Below are 22,351 nucleotides of genomic sequence, written 5' to 3' on the forward strand. Positions count from 1 at the left end.
CACGCGCCCGTGGGCCGTGGCCGTGGCCGTGGCGTCATCCTGCATGCCTGGCTGCTGTTGTGACCTGCCTGCAGATGGCAACGACGAGGTAGCGGAGTGGCCTTTTTTTGTTGTTGTTGGCATTGCAATGAAGCTCGTCGATAATGTTGTTTTCCATGAATGAATTGATAAATAATCGGCACTGTTAAAAGGATATTTTTCTTTGTTAAATGAACGCAATTAGCAAGTGATATACTAAACGTTTTCTTTTCTCTCCTCTTTTTTTTCCACACAAAAGATACTGCAATGCTTAGTACATGTCAAGTCAAGCCCCCATGTTTGGAAGGGATACACGGTTCCGTTTTGATTTTTGGAAACGGCTCTCCGAAACTAGTCGAAACCCGTTCTCTAGCTGATCTGAAAAACGGTTTCCACTTTACCAGAGCTGTATTCTAGAGTAATCCGAGTAGCCGAGAGAAAAGACATCCCAAAGAGTTTCTAAGATTTGCCCTCAAAAATAAAATCTAACACTACCTAGGTAAAAAAAATTGCCTTGTTAGAAAAAACACTTTCATATATGCTAAGGCCTTGTTTAGTTCCCTTCAAAAGTCCAAAACTTTACAAGATTTCTCATTACATTAAATTTTTCAATGCATGCATGAAGTATAAATGTAGCTAAATAAAATAACTAATTACACAGTTTATATATAATTTACGAGACGAATTTTTTTAGCCTAGTTAATCTATGATGGGATAATAATTATCAAATACAAACGAAAATATTACAGTGTTTTATATAAAAAAATTCATCTAACCAGGGCCTAAGTACATTGGTAGTACTGAGCTACTGATCATTACTAGTAGGGAAGCAGCTACCAGTAGCACGTTCTAGCCCTGGCACCCATATGGAGGCTTCCCTGCAGCCGATCATCGACTGGTCTAATCGATCCGTTCGAGCCGTCGCACACACGTACTACATCTAGGGGTGGTAAAGGGCCCAACATTTTGATCTAGAAAATCTAAGGATCGGGTCCTAAAAGGGCCGGGCTCTAAACATATGTATTTTTGAACTAAAAATTTTAAGGGCTTTATTGGGCTGTGAAGAGACCATTAGGGCCATGGCCCATTACCACCCCTAGTCTACATCTGATCCAAACAGTGATAGATTCCCACTTAAATGCACGAGCCATTCGCTCCAGCATTTTTTAATTTTGCTAGAGGACACTCTCCAATGTTGATATTTGCTAGTAGACATCATTCAAATTTGTTTTTACTAGAAGACATCATTCAATTACAAATATTTGCTTCATGACACCAAATTAATAAAATAATGATTTCTTAGAGTAGAGGGGAGAGAGAAAAGAGTCAATGGACTAAAATGCCCCTCCAACCTATCAGCCTCTTCTTCTTTTTTTTTAATCTACATACTCCGTATCTTCTCCACGGCCCCGCACCTGCCCCTGCCCCCACCTTGCCGCCATGGCCGCTGCGGCACCTCCGCGTGCTCCCCTGCGGCTTCCGCCGCGGCGGCCCGGGCCTCCGACGGCCTCGAGCTCGGCAGGCACGCGGGCTCAGGCTCGGCCTCGAGCTCGGCGGGGGTGGCCGGCTGCGCGCAGGCTGAGCGGCTCGCCTCCCTCCCCAACGGTGAGCTCCGGCGGCGGAGACCCAAGAGAGGAGGGAGGAGGAGGGGGTGGCGTTCGCCGCCGCTCTGCCACTGCAGCTCGGCCGCGCCGCCATCAGCTGCTCCGCCATGGCCTCCAGCGCGAGCAAAGGAGGGTGACGGCGGTGGAGAGGGGCCTTGCAGGCCCGGGAGGACGAGGAGCTCGCGGGGCCCTAGACCTCCACCCACGACGGGAGAGCCGCCGCCGCCGCTCGCCGCGGACGCGCGCCGCCAACGCTCGCCGTGGACGCGCGCTGCCGATGCTCGCCGCCGCGACCGCGTGCCGCCACCGCTCCCCGCGCGTGGCCTTGAGGGGGCCCTGCGCGCCTGGCCATGGCCGACCACCCTCCTCCTTGCTCGCTGCAGCCTCGACGGTCGCCCGCCGCCTCCTCCACGCGCAGGGCAGCTCGCGGTGGCGGCGGCATCCTCCACGTGCAGAGCAACTCGCGGAGGCGGGCTTCGCAGCGCAGCTCGCGGCGCCGGCCTCCTCCACTCGCAGCGTAGGTCGCGGCCGCCTGCACCAGCGCGCGACGCCGCTCACGGCGGCAGGACAGGCCCCTGGCCTCGGCCTCGAGCGGCGGGCCGCCCTCTCCGGTCATGGCGCAGGCGCGCCTCGGCTCGAGGAGGGGCGGTGGGGGACGGCCGGCGGACGGGCGGAGGCGGCGCGTCGGCCCCTTGCCCGGACGAGGCGGCGGACGGGTGGGGGCTGCGCATCGGCCCCTGCCTGGGGGTGGGAGATGGGCGGCGGACGGACGGGTGGGGGGTCTGGTTGGTTTGGATGGGTCGAACCGGTTAGGGTTGGAGTCAGGGGTAATTTGGTCATTTTGAATTTTTTTTCTCTCTTCTTCCTCTTAAAAATGATTATTATAATGGCTAAAATGTCTTATAGCAAATATGCATAGTTGTAGAGTGTCCATGAGCAAAGATAAAATTGAGTAGTGTCCACCAACAAAAATCAATATTGTAGAGTGTCCAGCAGCAAAATTACCCTTTTTTAAACTCGCTCCGATCCAGCTGCTCATGCGCTCATCACAAGACAAAGAATTTGGGGCCCTAGCTTCTTCTCTGGCTGTGTTTAGTTCCCTCCAACTCCTCCAAATTTTCCAAACTTTACATCACATCGAAATCATATCAAAACATTAAATATAGCAAATAACTCATGCATGGAGTACTAAATGTAGGTAAATAAAAAAACTAATTGCATAGTTTTAATGTACGTTGCGAGACGAATCTTTTGAGCCTAGTTAGTCTATGGTTGGACAATATTTACCACATACAAACGAAAATACTACAGTACTTTTCGCAAATATTTTTCACATACTTTTTGCAACTAAACACAGCCTCTGCACGGCGCCACAGGCCACTGCAAACGTGTGATAACCCAACAGTGACCGTGCAGGCCGCTGGACGGCGCTTGGGTTCAGATGATTCTGCTTGACCAATGGCCGGAGACAAAAAGGAGCGGGAAAAAAACCATAAAACAGCCCAGAAATAGTATTTCCACGGCTTTCTGCTTTCGTCCAGTCAGAGACCTCACTACCTGACCAGCGTTCAAAAAGACCACAGCGGTGGGATGCTGGGGGGTCTTGACGTGCATGGTTTCTTGAGAAAGCTCGAGGGAATGAGGCAAAAGCATATACTTGCCAGCGTTTTGGGGAGGACGACACACGACAGAGCAAAAGCTAAAGATGAAAGCGGAAATGTGACTTGAATGATAGTTTCTTGAGAAGGCAAAAAGGGGCAGTTCGCATTGCATTACCATCACACGGTATCATCATCATCAGTTTTTTCCCCACCTTCCTAATCGACGCCTGAAAATGGCACCTTATCTGGGCCACTGCAGTCACCAAATGATGAGTTCAGATGAGAAGAAACAAACAGATACTACTACTTGCTACTCTCGAGTACCAGGTGAGATCTTACACCGATCACGATTTCACGGCTCCCCAACCCCAACAGAAATGTTTTGTGATCCCGACGAGCACATCGGCGTCGCGTCGCGTCGCCAGCAGAGGCAGGCGAAAGCAGATTCCCCGGTCAGACGGCGAGACCGAGCCGGCCGGCCACGGGGCCGACGCATGCTGGCGCGCGCGAGAGGGAGCGAGCACGAGCCTCGAGCATTCGCCCGTCCCGCATTTTGATGCCAGCATCGCCATCCAATCCCATCCCACCAGTGAGCTGCGAGGCACACCGCGGCGCGTACGGCTTCCCGGCCGGCTCGGCGCGCGCCCCGGCGCCGCGGGGCGCGGTCAAATTGGCAGATCGATCAGGCGCGTCAGTGCCGGCCGGGTACGGACCGCCGCGCGCGTCGGGCTCCACGGCGGTTTGGATCGTGTCGGGCGCGCAGCGCAGGCGAGCGGCGAGCCGAGCCTTTGCCCGGCGGCCGGCCTGCCGGCACCGGCCGGCCGACGACTGGCTGCCAAGAGCGCGGGGCAGGTGCAGTGATGCACCGTGCATGCATGCAGCGCGATGCAATGCAATGCAAGCGCGTCGATCCAGTGATCCAGCAGCTAGCTGAGACATGCGGTGTTCGCAACTTTTGATGCGTCGTACTACGTACCATAGGCTAGAGCCTAGTAGCCCGTAGCCCAGCCCCACTGTGGCAAGCTTTGACTCCAGCTGCCGCGGGGCACGGCATCTACGAGCTCAGTAGCTCGCTGCCCCGACTGCCGCGAGCTCGCCACTCGATCCTACCCAACCCAACTGCTGTAGCCTCCCGGCGTCTAGCGCCACGGATGGGGATCGCTACGGAGTTTCTTCTAGTACCTGGCTGGTGTTGGCGGGATGAGTGAGCACTGGACCGCGCTAGCTAGTGGAGACTGGAGAGTAGACGCGCATCGATGCGTCGTCATGCCTGCCTCGCCTCGATCGGCCGTGCTTGTTCCCTCTGTTTTCGCGCTCGGCGATGCGGCGCCAAAGGGAAGCGGATCGGGGACGAAAACGACTGGACGTGCGGGTGCGGTAATGGTGGAGGCGCGTGTTGGTGGAGCGGACAAATCGAGGTTTTTTTTTTCCCCCGGTGATCAGAAAGCGGCCGAGCAGAGCGGATCCCCATCTTTGGGGCCGGCGTGGCGAGCGGCGAGCCGAGGCAAAGCTGGAGTCGCTGCCTCACTGCTCACTGGAGCGGTGGAGCCTGGAGGTAGCCCGAGCCGGGAGGGATGGGTCGGATGACATTGGCATGGGTGCGGCCGCCGGCCGGATCACGTTGCCGGGAGCAGCCTTTGGGAAAAGGCCACTCGAGTCCGGTCCAGTTCAGTCGAGTCGTGCTGGCCGGCCGGTTCGGCGGCCGCGCGCGCGCGCTCCGAGCCCGAGCGAGCGGACTGTTGCCACGAGCGTGACTGATTGGAGTCCACCCGTGGGTGGGAAGACGATGCAGCAGCCCGGCTGTGCCTGTGCCTGGCCATCCGGACCCCCCCCCCCCCCGCGTCCCCCCGGCGCCGTGATGACACGCACGCACGGGCACGAGAGGCAGGGCATGTATACGCCGCCGTCGCGTCAGGCTCGGGTCCGCGCGCGCGCACGCGCGCCTTTTCCTCGCGAGCGACGGAGCGAGCGAGGATGCTCATCTGCCCGGGCTTTTGCGTCGGCCTCGGCCAACCGGTGAGCCACGCCGTACTGCCGGAGATCACACCCGTAATCCCTCCGGCCGTGCTCCTTAGATCGCGCTGGCAGCCTTTCAGCCAGACAGGCAGACCTTGCTAGCTAACAATGAGCACGGGCAGCAGCCATGGCCGGGGGCACCTGATGCGATCGAGTGTTGGTTTCTTTTTCGCGCGTGTGTTTTCTTTTCTTAACGACGACTTTGCTCGACCGCTTTGTGATCCCACTGGTCCCGACGTCAAATCGGTCGCGCCATTTTTGAGTTCCCTACTGCTGCGCGAAGCGGTGACGAGCGAGCGAGCTATCGATCATGATGGCCGGCGCAGCATTGACCGTGTCAGACTGTCAGTTGAGCCGCACGGCCCTGAGACGGGAAAGTCGCTGCGCTGCGCCCCTGTGCCATCTCCGCTCGCTCTCGCTTTCGCCATGGTTTGGCTACACTACACGACTTGGATGTTGGATCTTTCCCTTTCGCCTGCCAAAGCGCCGCGGCTCACGTACGCGCGTGCTTCAAAAGGGGGCAGCGCCGGCCCGGCCGTATCGCTGCACCGGGGGCCGTCAATGCGAGCGTGCATGCATGCAGCCGACTGGCCCGTGCACTCGCGATGGATGCACGCAGCTTCTTCTTCTTCTTTTTTTTTTCACAGAGACGTGTGTGGCAGGTCTGTCGTTGGCCGTGTCTGTTGAGATCGATTGGCAAAGCTGGACGCATCGGTCGGCACTTGCGCGGCACGGGCAGCATGGCACGGGGGCAGGCAGTTGCAGTGGTGCTATGCTACTGGTGTCATGGCATGCCAGTGTCAAGCCATCCCGTGCCGTGCCATTGTCTCCACTGCCCGGCAAGGGCTCTCGACCGGGGGACTGGGAATCTGGGACCATGTACTCTTTGAGACAATTCTTGCTCAGCGATGGATGCTTATTTCGGCATGTACCTGCCTGCTGTAGCCTGAAGGTGGAAAATGCAGACACTGTGTACGTAGGTTAGATAGGAAAGAAAACTCGCTGATCCATCTCTAGATCATTCCACTATCTATCTAGCTCAAGCTGCAATATATACCAGAGAACGTACAGCAAATCAACTTCTTGCATGGAAATTGAAAAAACACGGAGGGAAGCAGTCAAAATGACGAAAAGCCAGAAGGAATGAATCTCCAGCGAACTGGATGAGTAACTGGATTACAAACTAGTGGGGCTCATACAGAGATCAGGAACAAGAATAATAGGTTATGCGAAAGGCCGGGCGGTTGAGAAGGCCAGCCCGGCCCGGTAGCGTCGCACTCTCAGCAGGTCCTGAGTTCGATTCTCATCAGAAGCGAATTTCAGGCTGCTGAGAGAAAAAAAACCCCTCACTGTGCTCGCCGTAAGGCTTGGCCCTCACGGGCATGGGCCAGGGTTCAGGGGGTTTCTCTACCCGGGTAAGCCGGTGTGACTTCCTCTTAATGAAAAAACGGTGGGGCCGTTTCTTCCCCCGGTAGAGTTTTTTTTAGAATAATAGGTTATCACTGCATACAAGACTCAAACATTTTTTTTCCATTACTGGTATATATTTTAGTAGTAGAACCTAATGGTCAAAGGTACATATTTTTAGAGGCCGTATAGTGTCGAAATCGTCATGTAAGGATTGAGTGAATAGTTAGCATCCGATGCATTGTTTTATGTGGTCAAATATCAGCAAGATCATATATTTAATTGAGTGCATACACTTCTTTTTTTTTTCAGATAACGCTTGAACCTACCAGTCATTTATTTGCTGCAAATGTTGGAGAAAAGTGTCGGTACCCAGTAGCAGGAATACCCACTCTTACTGCAGCAAGGCAGGACTCGCATAGTGATCCGTAACTACGGCATAAGGGGCGGAGCAGCCGGCCCCACGGGTCAGGCTCTGACCTCACCGGGCCAACGGCCCCGGACCCGCTCCCCGCTTTGGGACGGGTCCGGTGACGCCACGTGTCCCTGAGGAAGGAAAGCTCCGAACCAACAGCCGAGGGCTCGGATGGACCTCCCGCGTCCATCCGGACCTCCGACGCGCGAAGAACCAACAAACCGCAGGGGGTCCGGAGCCGCCACGTGTCCCGCAGGCACGGGCGCGGGCGCAGGACTTCCGCTGGAAGACCCGCCCACCCACCGCATTCAATGCGGGTGGTTGAGGCGTGCTCTGCCGCCGCGGCACGCGGGGCAGCCTTTGTCAGGTCTCATTGTAGACCGCATATTACCGAGGTACACAGTGTAGCCGCTTGCGCCGCGGCTGCGCAGAGCACGTCTGCCGCATTAATTGGATACGACGGCATGACATGCCGCCTACGCCGCAAGATACACGACCCGTTCGGCTACGTTACAGGCGACACCGCACGCTACACCCTGACGCCGTTTCGACAAGACATGGCAAAGCACGCCGGTCGGAAGATTCCCACGGACAAACCAGGGAAATCCGAGAATGAGATCTCCTTCGCCTGCAACGCCATAATGTATGAACAGTACGTTATTTTATACTGCATCGTTGGCCCCATCTGTCGGGGTCCCAATGGCCATGTACGCGTCTCCCTTGAGATATAAAAGGGAGGCGCTCGCCGCACACAAGAAATGTTTTTTCCAAGGTCACCCAGACTCAAGCAATACAGCACACAGTGGACGTAGGGTTTTACGCTCCGGTGTCCCGAACCACTCTAAACTGGCTGTGTTCATCGTGTTCTTCCAGGAGATCGAACTAGTCCTAGCTATCCCCCGAGTACTCACCCTCTGGGTTTAGGCGGGTGCATTTCGCCACCCGGCTGTGGTTTGCCACACCACGACAAAAAGTATAAAGTATGACTCTTTTTACTGGGCGATCATGGTTATGTCTCGATAACTCCATTAATCTTTGCAGTAAATAAATGAGCATTTAGTGCCTAAAAAAATCGACATAATTTAGGAGCTATTTAAAATAAAATGCCGCTCACCATATCGCCCCACGATATTTGTTCTCTACTCACACCATATGCAGTAGTATTTGTGCCAACTTAAATAGAATAGGGTATTTGCTGTAACTTTGAACAGATAAAATCAGAAGTTGAACTTCTTTTAATTTGTGCGTGATTAAAAATTCATCAGAGAATTGTTTGCCTCTGGAGTTAGGAAAAAAATTGAGATGCATGCAATAATTATCATGGATATGTAGCCGTTTTTAAGTTGTAACGGCTTTGACTGCTTACATCTCCGGCAGCCAAACCAGAAATGCATTGCAGTATGCAAAACCAGTAAAAATAATTCGAGGGACCGAAACTGGCGACCAGAGGGGGGTGAATGGCAGCCGATCAAAATTTCTCTCGAAATCGATCCGTCGGCCTATATCCCGAAAATCACCACAAACACTCGAACCTAGAGCGAGAGAGTAGCTATGGATCCGCTATCTCCTTGCGAAAAGCCCTAGGAAGCTACGCGGAAGCAAAAGAGTCAATACGATTCAAATCGCAGAACTCGACTGCCTGGACCGGTCTGACCGGTGCAACGGACCGGTCTGACCGGTCGTGGCATGAACAGGTCTAGACCGGTCTGACCGGTCTTGTCGTCCGGTCTGACCGGTGCCACCCAGAGAAACCCGTGAACAAGACTTCAAAAGAGGAATCTCGAGCAAACGAAGTCCAAATCCAGTGAAACTTGGAGGATACCTCCGCAACTAACCTGCGAACATATCCCCAAGAGATCTTTCCCAAAAGATCAAAGAATCTTGAGAATTTAAGAGAACATCAAGAAGGATTTGGGTTTTCTCAAGAACTCAAAAACTTCAATTCGTGAGAACTCGTGATTCCAGAGGATTTGGGACGAGGCTAGGGGTACGGGAATCACTACAAAGAGCTCTACGAACCGTCACGATCATGTGCACCAAAAACGAAACAAAAATCCATCACAAAAGAGCACAAGAGGGACGGGATTGGATTGATTCAAAAGCCCAGAGGGCACAAGGAGGATGGGGCCTCCTTTCCCAATCAAATCCAATACAAAGTCTCACAAATCCATAAGCAAATCTTATTCTAAAGAGAAGAACGGGGGGGGGACACAGGGGCGGCGGCCTGGAGGAACAAGCAATCCACGGACAAGTTACAAAAGCCGCAATAACCTAATACAAGTGAAGGGGTATTTATACCCGCGGAGACTGGTCAGACCGGTTCTATGGACCGGTCAGACCGGTTGGTTAGACCGGTCAGACCGGTGCCAGGGACCGGTCAGACCGGTTGATCTGCAGTATCCCCCTGTACACGATCCCATCTGACGGCTGAGGTTCTTTCTTCGGAACGAAGTCTTCTCCATGATGCCGCCATCTTGATGAAGATCTGGTCCACGGTTTTGGAAGGTCCGTGAAACCCGGGTAGGTGGCCGGTTTTGAGAAAACCGCCAAAACTCCTCGAGCGGGAAGATTTCTGCCTCCACGCCATGGCCCTAGACGCCGTTCCCGCCTCGGCCTTCTAACGGCCCTAGACGCCGCCCGACGCCCGTCACCTCCTCGCCCGCAGCGAGGGCCTTGACGCCGTCGACGCCCGTCACCTCCGCCAGTCCCGAGACCGACGCCCATGCCTCCACGACTTGGCGCCTTCAACCGTCGTCCGCCTCCTTGGTTTTGTGGCGCAAACCAAGAAACCCGCCTTCCGTCGCCGCTCGTGCCCTCGATCCAGGAGTGGACGCCACAGCTACCGCCCGGCATGAGCTCCGGTCCCGGCTGCCCTTCACCGCCGTCCACCGCACGGTCCATTGGCCACATCACCTCCACGGCAGCTCTCCGTCGACACTTGACGCCCATGTACCTGCAATCCAAAGACCAAGCACACGGCGCAATCTCCACAGAGTCGCGACTACACCATGGTTAGTCCACTCCACGTGTTGACCACCCGTCAACACCTAACGCTCCACACTAAAGAAGGAAACACAAGAACATAAACCAAACGCACACACAACGGTTAGCCTGACACAAACACAGGCCAAAATCAAGATAACATGCCAAAACCTCCAAGTCATCACGACAATCACTCATCACAATATATGAGGTCAAGATACTTGTCAACTTGACCTCTCAATCTCCCCCTTGATGAGTGCATTGTCGAAAAGATGACATGAAAGCAAGAACAACCCAAGCGAGTGCCCAAAAGCCAGATAAAAGCCAAGAACAAGGCCACTCGACATGAGCAAGGATCTAGAAGACTCCACAGAAAAACTGCTTGGCTCCCAAAGAAAAGGATCACAGCTCAACGCCGCCAAGGAGTCAAAGGATATCTTCGAAAGACCCAAGAAGCAAAACACTCAAACCAATTTCGACAAGCGTTGTCAATCACTCATCACCAAGCAAACCAAGGTATTTATTGACATGGTTAGGAACATTTCTCCCCCTTGATGAGTGACTTGACACGAATCAAGCACAAAGAAATGGTTTGAAGTGCAAAAACCCGAAAATCTCATCCAAATGATCGAAAGCCAAAGAAAAGTCAAGAAGGATCACACGGAATGAGACAAACGAAAGCCAAAAATCGGTCCCCAAAGGCATGGGCAACGGCTCTACGCAACCGATCAACAAAGCATGACCCCTCAAGAAAGATGCAAGGCTCAACACAGTCATGCAATGGCAAAGCACCGGTTCCTCAGAAAGAGGTAGAGGCTCAACACAGCCGATGCGAGAGCATGCAAAAGCTCAAACTCCCCCAAAATGCTTAACCTCTCACAATATGCACAACTCACCATGAGTGCATCACTCAATCTGTCAACTCCCCCTAGATAAATGCTCAACCTGAATGCCTACTCCCCCTCAAAGCATGCTATGCAATGAATGTTGTGCAGAGGGTGTACGTGAAACATTCAGGCATACAAAGATATGATCATCGAGTGACAGGCATGTGTGCTTCATAAACAGGAACTGAATCTAGCTCAACAGGATATATCAATCAAGTCTAGAGCTAGCAAGTTCAGTTCAGCAAAATATAAAAGCATCACCCATGATCTAGCAACAGCAAGTAGGAGAAAGAAAGCAGTGCTAGTCAAACTCATACAAGGTGATCCAAAGCAGCCATTATATTTTATCACGAATTAATTCTGCATATCAAAACTTATCAAGCAAGTGATTTTGCCAGGGGTTGAAAACTTGTCATGCTTTACTTAGCAACGAGGCCAAGCCTATGCCAAAGACAATCAGAAGCTTTTAAGGCACTCATTTCAGTCATGCACAGCCTTACCCGGGTTCTCACAAGTGCAAAGTGAGCCGTCCCGAAAACTCAATCAGTGCGACAAGCAATCCCACCTGGATCTTTTCAATCCATTTCAAGAACATATTTTGAACAAATTTAACAATTTTATCTCACATCAAAGAATATAAGCCACACTAGCATGAATGAGATAGCAAAGCACATCAATACATTCTATCATGCTAGTAGCCAAGACAGGGTGACCATGTTTTTAGATTTTCAAATCAAAAAGCTTAACTCAGATGATATGACATATACTGTGGAGCAAGCTATACATGATTAAGTCTAAGAAACTACACTAGCAAGCACTAGAAGATCATAACCGTGTATACAAGAATGCCAGTGCAGTGAAGCAATGCAAAATGCAAACATGTACAATGCATATGCACAATGCAACTAACCAAGCTAAAACTAAGAGAAAGACAAAGACAAGCCAAAAGCTAAGCAAATGAAGCACTCAGCAAACACATAGGCTCAAAGACACACAGGACTAGACCAAAATGGATCCAACTGAGTACCATGAAAAGGTAACAATCAGAAAACCATAAGTCTATCCTGGGAAGAAATCGTACAAGTCAAACACTTACATACCTCGATGAAGATCCCGCTGGACTTAGAGCATAGCAAGCTCGAGGTCACCTCCCCTGCGTCCTCAGCGGGTCCACCTCCTGTTCGACCAAATTCATGTAGTCGAAGTAGGAAGGGGATGGAGCCTGCAGCCTGCGCAGTAACTCCAGACCATCATCAGCACCTGAGGTAGAGCTCCCCCTCAACAAGTGATACCTAACATAAGAGAAGCTAGGACACAAGGAAATAGCAAACACCAAAGATCTAGAGCAAAAACTCAAGCATATCGTTAGGTGTTAGTCAAGCTACATGCAAGGGTATACCAAAAGACACTCTAGAATATATCAAGACAAAAGATATCCCTAGGATTATCTAAAGGCACTCAATAGTATGAACCACTGTAGCAAGACGATATGAAGGAGATACTTGAGCTAGCCACCAGAACTAAGGAGCAAAAGCTACACAAATAGAGAATGTACAAAGAACTTAAAGGACAAACTCAAATATACATAGGATACAAAAGCCACCATGAGCTATCCATCAGCCTTGGAGAACCATCAAGTCTTGATCAAACCTGCATAAGACCAAGATCCATGGAGCACTTGTTCTCCAAGCCACCAACCTGCATCACCAACGAGATACAGAGGGAGCAAACGTCTCGACACTGGGGTTAGCAAAGTGATAAACAAACCAGTGACGAGCCATTTGCTCTACAGAAGGGTAAGCAAAGTCAGGCAAAGCGTATCCCCTGTCCCATCTACCACGAGGCTGATGAATACCACCGCGACGAAAGCGTGGTGCATCGTAACCTCCTCCAAAGCCTCGGTCCCGTAATCCATAGCCGTACTGAAAATGACCAGGAGCACGACCGGCAAAGCGACCACCCGCTGGAGCACGGTAACCACCACCGTCTCACTGACCTCCACCTACACGGCGCACCCTAGCATCTTGCCTACCATCACGCCGAGGAAGATCATGCACCGAGCAGAGTACATTACCAAGTTCTGTCTCTCCTGCTCACGCCTCACAGCCCGCTTCCTTCTGAAGCAAAACTCCTCCAGGTGACCTTCCATGTCACAGTACTCGCAGTGGTACCTCACCTCACGCTTGGGAGGTGGAGGCCTAGCCTGCGGACGGAGAGGAGCAGCCCCCTTCTTCTGGGCAACCTGGGCTACGGCAGCAGGGAGCGTATCCAGGGGATTCTTCAGCTCATTGGGCTTTGGAATCCAAACCTGCTTCTGCGGAGGTGCTTTCGGTAGTTCTTTAAGCACACCATCCGCGGGGTCAACAAGCGAAGGCTGCGTGCTCGTACTAGCAGTGTTTCCAGCAGCCTTGCCGATCTTACCATACAATTTGTCAAAGTCTGACTTCGTGTATGTGTAATCGACCCCAAACCCATCACCACGCTTGAACTGCTTAATCATCATGCCCAACTGCGGCTCACTAGCAGAAACCCAACTAAGAATCGCCCTAAGATAGGTATTCCCATTCTCCAAGTTGGCTTTCTCTACCGCAAGATTATCCAAATCAGAGATCAAATCAGGGCAAACAGAGCAGTCAATAGGTGGGCTAGACTCCACAACCTTAGTTTTCCCTAAAGACTTAACCAAGACGTTCTTCTCATCTAGCTCTGACCTAAGCGTGGGACAAAGCTTGCAAGCACCAAGCAGAACTGGTCTAGACTTCATCTCCTCTAGCTCACACACAATAGTAGCAAATTTGGACTGCAACGAAGCTAGATCGGACTTAAAGATATGACACTCATCACATTCAAGCACATCGCTAACAATAGGAGCGTCCTTAACCAGTTCTAGTTCTTGCTTGGCCTTAGCGAGCTCATGAGACACGTCAGCAAGCGAAGTCTTAGCAACATCTAAGTTCGCGATGTTCTCATCATACTTGGCACGGAGAGCAACAAGATCGTTCATGTGAGATATGCAGTCAGCGCACTCATCCTCACTATATTTCTCCCTAGCACAAGCCAGCTCAGCCCTAATCTTTCTATGCTCTCTAGCTGCTTCCTTAAGCAGCTTTTTCTGGTTGTCGAGAGCGGCGTACAACTCCCTAACCTCTGTATCTAGCAGATCGATCGTGGAGTTTACCTCTGAATCACTCTCAGATCCAAGAGAAGAGTCGGCGTGCGTCGGTGTAGTATGTCCACCTGAAGACGCACGTGCACCATCGGCTTCGCCCGCCATAGTGCAGAAACCCTTGCGCCGACCGGCCGCCAAGCACAGGCCGATGAAGCCAGTGGCTTCCTTGTCCTGCTTCTTCTTCTTCTTGTCGTCGTCATCGGAGGTCGGTGAAGAAGAGCGGTCGGTGTCAGAGCTCTTGTCGAGGTCACTGAGCTGCGCCAGAAAGGCCTTCTCCTGCTTCTTGGCCTTGTACTGGAAGCGCTTCTTGAGCGACTCCTTGTCGAAGCGTCCTCCTCGGTCACGACTGCGGTGCTTGTGACGCCGACGCTCCTTGTTGGAGCCTCCCTCATCGCGGTCGCGGTGGCGGTAGTAGTCGAAGTGGTTGTTCTGACCACCGCCGGACTTCTTGGGGCAATCGGCGATGAAGTGGTTCAGATCGCCGCAGTTGTAGCACCCGGGGTTCTTCTTCCTATGCCTGTTGTGGTAGACGCGCTGGAACTTGCTGATGAGGAGGCACAAGTCGTCATTGCCCAGCGTCTCCAGCTGCTCGTCTGTAACAGAAGGCAAAGAGGCAAGAGAAAAGCCAAGAGCAGAGTTAGCGTTAGAGCTCGATCCACCTGGGCTGGTCACAATAGCGATGCTCTTGGAAGGAGGGGCACCATTGAGCTTGGCTCGTGTCTGGTTATCCACCTCCGTGACCTTGAGCTTGCTGAAAAGCTCGTTCACAGTCAGAGTGTCGTATCCAGCAAACTCAATGATCGTGTTCACCTTGAGATTCCACACAGAGCGGTCAAGTGCATAGAGCAGCTTGAGGGCCTTCTCATGCTCTGTGTACTCAAGGGCATCAGTAGATCTGTTTGCATTGACCTTGTTCACAATCGATTGAAACCGACTGAACATGTCGCCAATGCTCTCACCCGGCCCCAGTGTGAAGTTCTCGTATTCACGCCGGTGAGTCTCGAACAATCCGGCCTTCACCTGAGGTGTGCCCTCGTGGTAGTTCTCAAGGCACGTCCAGACTTTGTGGGCTTCCTGAAAACCCTGGACGCATGAGAATTCCGCACGAGAAACGCCAGCGAATAAGGCATTGACAGCCTTGGCGTTGGCCTCGTGCTCGGACACCTGAAGAGGTGTGGTCCGAACGGCAAGCACCTCGTAAGCTTGATTCTTGGTGATCTCCCAAACCTCGGCTCCCATGCTCTGCAAGAAGGCTCGCATATGCACCTTCCAATAAGCATAGTCCTCGCCACCAAACACGTGGATCTTACCAAGACTCGTCATGGTCGCCAAGTGGTTTTCGAACCGGTTAAGGTATTGAAAACTTCAACCAAGCTCTGATACCAATTGAGGGACCGAAACTGGCGACCAGAGGGGGGTGAATGGCAGCCGATCAAAATTTCTCTCGAAATCGATCCGTCGGCCTATATCCCGAAAATCACCACAAACCCTCGAACCTAGAGCGAGAGAGTAGCTATGGATCAGCTATCTCCTTGTGAAAAGCCCTAGGAAGCTACGCGGAAGCAAAAGAGTCAATACGATTCAAATCACTGAACTCGACTGCCTGGACCGGTCTGACCGGTCGTGGCCTGAAAAGGTCTAGACCGGTCTGAAAGGTCTTGTCGTCCGGTCTGACCGGTGCAACCCAGAGAAACCCGTGAACAAGACTTCAATAGAGGAATCTCGAGTAAACGAAGTCAAAATCTAGTGAAACTTGAAGGATACCTCCGCAACTAACCTGCCAACATATCCCCAAGAGATCTTTCCCAAAAGATCAAAGAATCTTGAGAATTTAAAGGAAGATCAAGAAGGATTGGGGTTTTCTCAAGAACTCAAAAACTTTAATTCGTGAGAACTCGTGATTCCAGAGGATTTGGGACGAGGCTAGGGGTACGGGAATCACTACAAAGAGCTCTACGAACCGTCACGATCATGTGCACCAAAAACGAAACAAAAATCCATCACAAAATAGCACAAGAGGGACGAGATTGGATTGATTCTAAAGCCCAGAGGGCACAAGGAGGATGGGGCTTCCTTTCCCAATCAAATCCAATACAAAGTTTCACAAATCCATAAGCAAATCCTATTCTAAAGAGAAGAACGGGGGAGAGAGACACAGGGGCGGCGGCCTGGAGGAACAAGCAATCCACGGACAAGTTACAAAAGCCGCAATAACCTAATACAAGTGAAGGGGTATTTATACCCGCGGAGACCGGTCAGACCGGTTCCATGGACCGGTCAGACCGGTTCCATGGACCGGTCAGACCGGTTGGTTAGACCGGTCAGACCGGTGCCAAGGATCGGTCCGACCGGTTGATCTGCAGTATCCCCCTGTACACGATCCCATCTGACGGCTGAGGTTCTTTATTCAGAACGAAGTCTTCTCCACGATGCCGTCATCTTGATGAAGATCTGGTCCACGGTTTTGGAAGGTCCGTGAAACCCGGGTAGGTGGCCGGTTTTGAGAAAACCGCCAAAACTCCTCGCGCGGGAAGATTCCCGCCTCCACGCCGTGGCCCTAGACTATATTCCCGCCTCGGCCTTCTGACGGCCCTAGACGCCGCCCGACGCCCGTCACCTCCTCGCCCGCAGCGAGGCCCTAGACGCCGTCGACGCCCATCGCCTCCGCCAGTCCCGAGACCGACGCCCGTGCCTCCACGACTTGGCGTCTTCAACCACCGTCCGCCTCCTTGGTTTTGTGGCGCAAACCAAGAAACCCGCCTTCCGTCACCGCTCGCGCCCTCGATCCAGGAGTGGACGCCACAGCTACCGCCCGGCATGAGCTCCGGTCCCGGCTGCCCTTCACCGCCGTCCACCGCACGGTCCATCGGCCACAGCACCTCCATGGCAGCTATCCGTCGACACTTGACGCCAATGTACCTGCAATCCAAAGACCAAGCACACGGCGCAATCTCCCCAGAGTCGCGACTACACCACGGTTAGTCCACTCCACGTGTTGACCACCCGTCAACACCTAACGCTCCACACTGAAGAAGGAAACACAAGAACATAAACAAAACGCACACACAACGGTTAACCTGACACAAACACAGGCCAAAATCAAGCTAACACGCCAAAACCTCAAGTCATCACGACAATCACTCATCACAATATATGAGGTCAATGTACTTGTTAACTTGACCTCTCATAATTCACTAAAAAAAGCGCAACTAAATACTTTCCCTAAAAAAGCAGTAAATAAATAATGCCATATAATATACCATGCACTGAAAAGGCATATATATATATATATATATATATATATAGACCAGGGCTCATCTCTACCCTGGATATGGAATAGTTATTCCGTACCCGAGCCCCCTCCGACGCAGAGCAACCGCGCACTGGTGCGCGCACCACACCACCTCGCGCTCGCTTCTCTGGCCCTCTTTTTTTCAGGCCCACCGACGGAGGCCAGTTTGACCGAGAACCGTCTCTCCGGAGCGCCGAGAGAAACAACCACCAAATCCTAGCACGACACGCACGCCCACAACATTTTACTCTCTGAGGGCTGCATGCAAGGCTGATGTCAGCCATATACAAGAAGCCACGAATCAGTTGCCGGGGAAGGAAACAAAATACGTTGCCGCAAGCAAGCGTGCGAATGAAAAATTGATTCTTATTTTCGAAAAAAGTTAATTATTCTTTATTACATCCATGGTCTGTTGCATGTGGAACAAGAACAACAATCAAGATCTTCTGTCACCAAATTCACAAGCACAAACAAATAAGGTTATATCGTAATGTTTCTTCAACACATGATGATTAACTTTTATGGTCAAGTATCCAACATTGTACTTGAAATTTCAGATTTCACGGCAACACCTTGATTACATTGCTTTACAGGTACAAAGTTTCCAATAGGTAGTTTTGCAATCAGTACATTTGTACATAAATTTTTGTAGTTGCATCTGAGGTCATGTAGAACTTCAATTAAGATTGTTCCTGCAGCTGCAAGTGGAGGATTCATCCAGACGACCAGACCTGCAGAACCATCCAAGCAAAATTATTGCTACTCATCCTTAAGACTGAAAAGGGTCAAAGACTCAAATTGTTATCCAAACACAGGATAGAGAGAGAAAAGAAATATAGAAAAATGGCGTGAGTGCAACCATTAAAAAAATGCTAGCTTCTACAATGACACATGCACCGAACACCATCTTCTTTGCTAATGTGCAAACTGAAGATAACTAATTTGTTTTTATAAAAATGAGATGATTTAGCTTAGATAGTAACTCTCCATGGTAGCCAAGTTAACTATTAGCCAGCATCTAGAAATGCAGGATGATGACATAGTTTAGATCAAATCTCATATTTTATAGGCAAGAGATGCAAGAGAATAAGGCACCAAATTTTAAGTGTGAAGAGTCAAAAAAATGCACAGAATAAGGAATGTGCTCCCGCTGCTGTTAGTGCTTGATGTAGAATGAGGAAATGAACACCTTTTCTTCTAAAGCTTCAGGTTCAGAATCCCAAACAACACTCTAGTCTCTACTGATTTCGCCAATCCAACATATTTCAAATGCATGTTTTACCACAAAGCCATCAATTTTTTAAGACATTACGCCATCAATTAATATAGCTAATCATGAATTATTCGTTGCACAGATCCAAAACAAACCTAAGCCTAAAGGTCAATATACACAGTTTAAAAGAGATAATGAAATGATTTCAGGAAACTAACCAAAGGCTAGTTCATTTAGCAAATAATAGAATTGACAATCTGATCCACCCTTTACTGCAAAACTTAAAATGCTAATTTATAAAAAATATTAATTCCATGAAAAGAGTAGTTTGCAGAACATATCTAACACAAGAGCCAAGACAAAATGAATGGGAACTGAAGACAGATTGATGACTATGGTGCCAAAATGAATTAGCAGGGAATAACAACATATGTAAATGTAAATAGCTTACCTTCCAAAGACCCTGGTATAATAATACCAAGGGATAAAGCAGTTTGCAGGACCCATCTCATGGAAAAGCCATAAGAAAATGTTGGAGCTGAAGAATAGACTGATGATATTCAAAGGTGCAGGGCTGCAGGCAGGAACCTAACCTATGGTCATGGAAGTTTCGCAAGAAGATGGTGCTGGAGCTCAAGACCTGTATAGAGGGTGTTCCACAGGCAGAGGTCAGGTTAGCACCAGCAGAGGTTGGATTCACGAGACGTTTGCCGTCTAGCTGTCGCCTCCAGCAGGGTCAAAATGGTTGTCGCAGCAGGATCGATCCGGTCATCCGTATCCCTCCAGAGACAACAAAAAGGAGATGAGGCATTGGGATTCAACAAGCAATCCAGATGTATACCTCTAGGTAATTAAGATTTCAGGAACATTAAAAAAAAGCAACAGAAAAAATCAAGATTGGATAGGGGCAGCATCATGATTAGGAGAGGATCATTGCTTTTGACCATCCGAGCAGCTTGGTGTCACTGACCTTCTTTTTTTGCAGAGCTCGTCCGTGTACGCCCCATTGTACACCCGCTGTTCTGCAGCCTCATCTCCATGGTCATGGAACCTGCAGTGGCATCCTGATTCAAAAGAAAAAAAAGAATTATCTATGCTGCACCAATGAGTATTTTCAACATTCAAGAAACAACAGTGATGGCAATGATATGCAGCATTGATAAAGACAAGCTGATAATATACTGGCAATGCCGTATATCTCTGGGAAATCAGTAGCATTTGTGTCAATAAACACAGGCTGGCTTTACTAGGCAATTAAGCTCACCTCTGTATTAGGCTTTGCTAGAAAAATAAGCAGTGCAAAGTTTAGGAAAAATCACCAAAATATATACGAAAGAGCTTAAAACTGCATGTCCTTTGTAAAAAAGAAAATAATCACCAACTTATATACAAAAGCTACTTCAGGAAATGAATGGTATGTTTCATGAGATAATCATAAAATAATTAATTGCATGGCTACAGGAAAGAAGCAACATGCATGTATCATACACTGGAAGGATATATATAATTTAAATAAAGCTTTGATCTGCCTATGACAGCGCTACTGATTGGAAATCACAGAAAATGATGATGTATCTTGAATCTTGAATACATATGTCTCAATGTGTAATCATTTTCACGTATAAAAGCAATCCAGGTGACATGAATTTGCACATATAAAACCTATTAAACTGGAGCATAATTCTCTAAGTTCTTAAGAAAACCGCAAAAACAAAGAATACATACACCTGCCTGGACTGGACAGGAGGCACATTAGAAAATGCTCCCCGGCTCGGTTGAGAACCAATATAATCCTGCATGCAAATCGACATTGTGTCAATGTCTGGTGTGACACGAACAAGAACAGGGAAGGGAGAACTGAAAAAAAAGGATCAGGTAACGGTTGCAAGTTTGCAACAACCTAAAACCTTATTTGAAAACTACACACTGGGCAAATCATCAACACCTACTAGGAAATTGACCAAAACAAATGGAAATCAAGCAGGGTTAGGATAGAGGGTACCTTGTGCCTTGCAGGGAATCAGCAGCATTCATCCAAAAACCTGGATCGCTCCGTTGAGCTGCTCCACAGTCTGATCTAACAAGAAGACGAAAGGATCTGAGCTGCAATACGATCGTGAAGTGGTGATGAAATTAAACATTCTGCCAGCTAAAATGATCCAATCCATTTGCAAATCGCCCATACCTAAACGGGAAATCTAGAAAAAAAAATTGGGGAATAAAATTGGATGGGAATGGGGGCACAACGATGCACCTAGAGTCAGTGGGGGAATCACCTGATAGAAAGCCAGGCCGGAGGAGGATCGCCGGAGACGTGAGGATGGATCGGACCGGCGTTGGGAACGGGAGATCGTCGCCTGGAATGCGGGAACACGCAGGGGCTGGCCAGCAGCGGGCGGTGGGCGGTGCCAGTCCCCGGATCAGCAACGGGACGAACGGCGTCGGGAGCAGACGCTGCAGCTCGCCGGGCAGGGGCTCGCGCGGGCCGGCGGGAGCAGTCGCTGCAAGCTCGCCGGACGACACGGGCGCCTAGAAATCGCGCGGCCGGCGACGCAGGGCGGAGGGAAACACGGGGGCCGGCGGCGCAGGGGAATAGTGGGGCCGCGCCGCCGCATCTGCGAGCTGCTGGAGGGGGCGGGGGAAAGAACCGCTCGGACGAGCTGGTGGAGAGGGGGCGGGGGGAAAAACCGCTCGGACGTGTGGGAGAGAAAACCAGGCACGGGGAGAACGGCGGCAGGGGTCGGGTTGGATGCGAGTCGAGCGCGGGGTGGGGCTCGGGTACTGAATATGTTATTCAGTATCCAGGTACCCAATAGACCTATTATATATATATATATGTATGTTGATATACTGCAAGCGTCTCACCAAAAATCACACTGTAATCGGTTCTTCCTTCTACCATTTCAAGTTACTCTACGCTTCTAAGATAATCAGAGATATCAGAGGTGGTAACAATGGGTTCTTCCTCTGTTGTTTGCAAGATCCTTCTTGTCACCGTAACCATCGCCGCCGTCCTTTTCTCAACCGGTGCATGATGCCTCTCTTTCCCTCTTTTGATGTTCAGTATGCAAACTATTTTTCTTATAAAATTCAGTTACCGAGCCAATGCAAATTATGCGGTGTGTGTGCGCAGGGGAAGCGCAGAAGAAGGTATGCGAACACGAACAGCCATGCTCCTTCTACCTAGACTGTGACCTCTGGTGCAAGGGCCATAACTACCCCAAGGGAGGCAACTGCTACAGTTCCGACCACACCAAAGTTTTGCCACGCCCAGAGCAAGGAGCCCCGCCCGATCTGTCCGGGACCTGCTGCTGCTTTGTGTGATGAAATGTTGCTCATCACAAACAAGTTATTAACCTTTGAGTTAGCTATGTCTGATAGAAAACAAATATTAAATGAGAACTCAGTGAGAAAATTACAGCAATAAAATGGATGCCTTTTGTTGGTAAGGACTCCCTTCTGATTGCAGTCTTTGGATCATTTTGCATGCCAAACACACACACACAAAAAAAAGAAGGAAAACCATTGCATAGGAAAACGCAGCAGTGAATTTCTTGGCAGATTTGTAACAAGACTTGTCTTCTCCATCGCTGCCTATATATGCTCCATCGTTTTAAGTTTTTACTCCACAAAAATGGTTGCATGAAAGTGGTTGTGCATCGCGTGAAAAAAAACCAAATTGGCACGAGAATTATTGTCATGGCTTGAATGATTCATGCATGCCACCATATCTCCTCCTAATTAGCC

The 22,351-nt window shown here is 50.4% G+C and overlaps 1 long non-coding RNA gene across 4 annotated transcripts; it reads right to left on the bottom strand.

Moving 5' to 3' along the window:
- Positions 1-17,871: 17,871 nt before the first annotated feature.
- On the bottom strand, positions 17,872-21,352 carry LOC120641662. Of its 4 annotated transcripts, XR_005662354.1 has the most exons (6): positions 20,881-21,317; positions 20,607-20,707; positions 20,330-20,397; positions 19,575-19,668; positions 19,056-19,384; positions 17,872-18,122 (listed from the first exon to the last, which is right to left on the bottom strand). It is a non-coding gene; the product is annotated as an uncharacterized LOC120641662 (long non-coding RNA). The 4 variants fall into 4 exon arrangements; XR_005662356.1 differs by having other exon boundaries at positions 19,056-19,668; positions 20,607-20,676; positions 20,881-21,352; XR_005662357.1 differs by having other exon boundaries at positions 19,198-19,668; positions 20,881-21,323.
- Between the last annotated feature and the right edge of the window lie 999 nt (positions 21,353-22,351).

This window comes from Panicum virgatum, chromosome 7K, assembly GCF_016808335.1.
Source record: "Panicum virgatum strain AP13 chromosome 7K, P.virgatum_v5, whole genome shotgun sequence".
Classification (NCBI taxonomy): Eukaryota; Viridiplantae; Streptophyta; class Magnoliopsida; order Poales; family Poaceae; genus Panicum; species Panicum virgatum.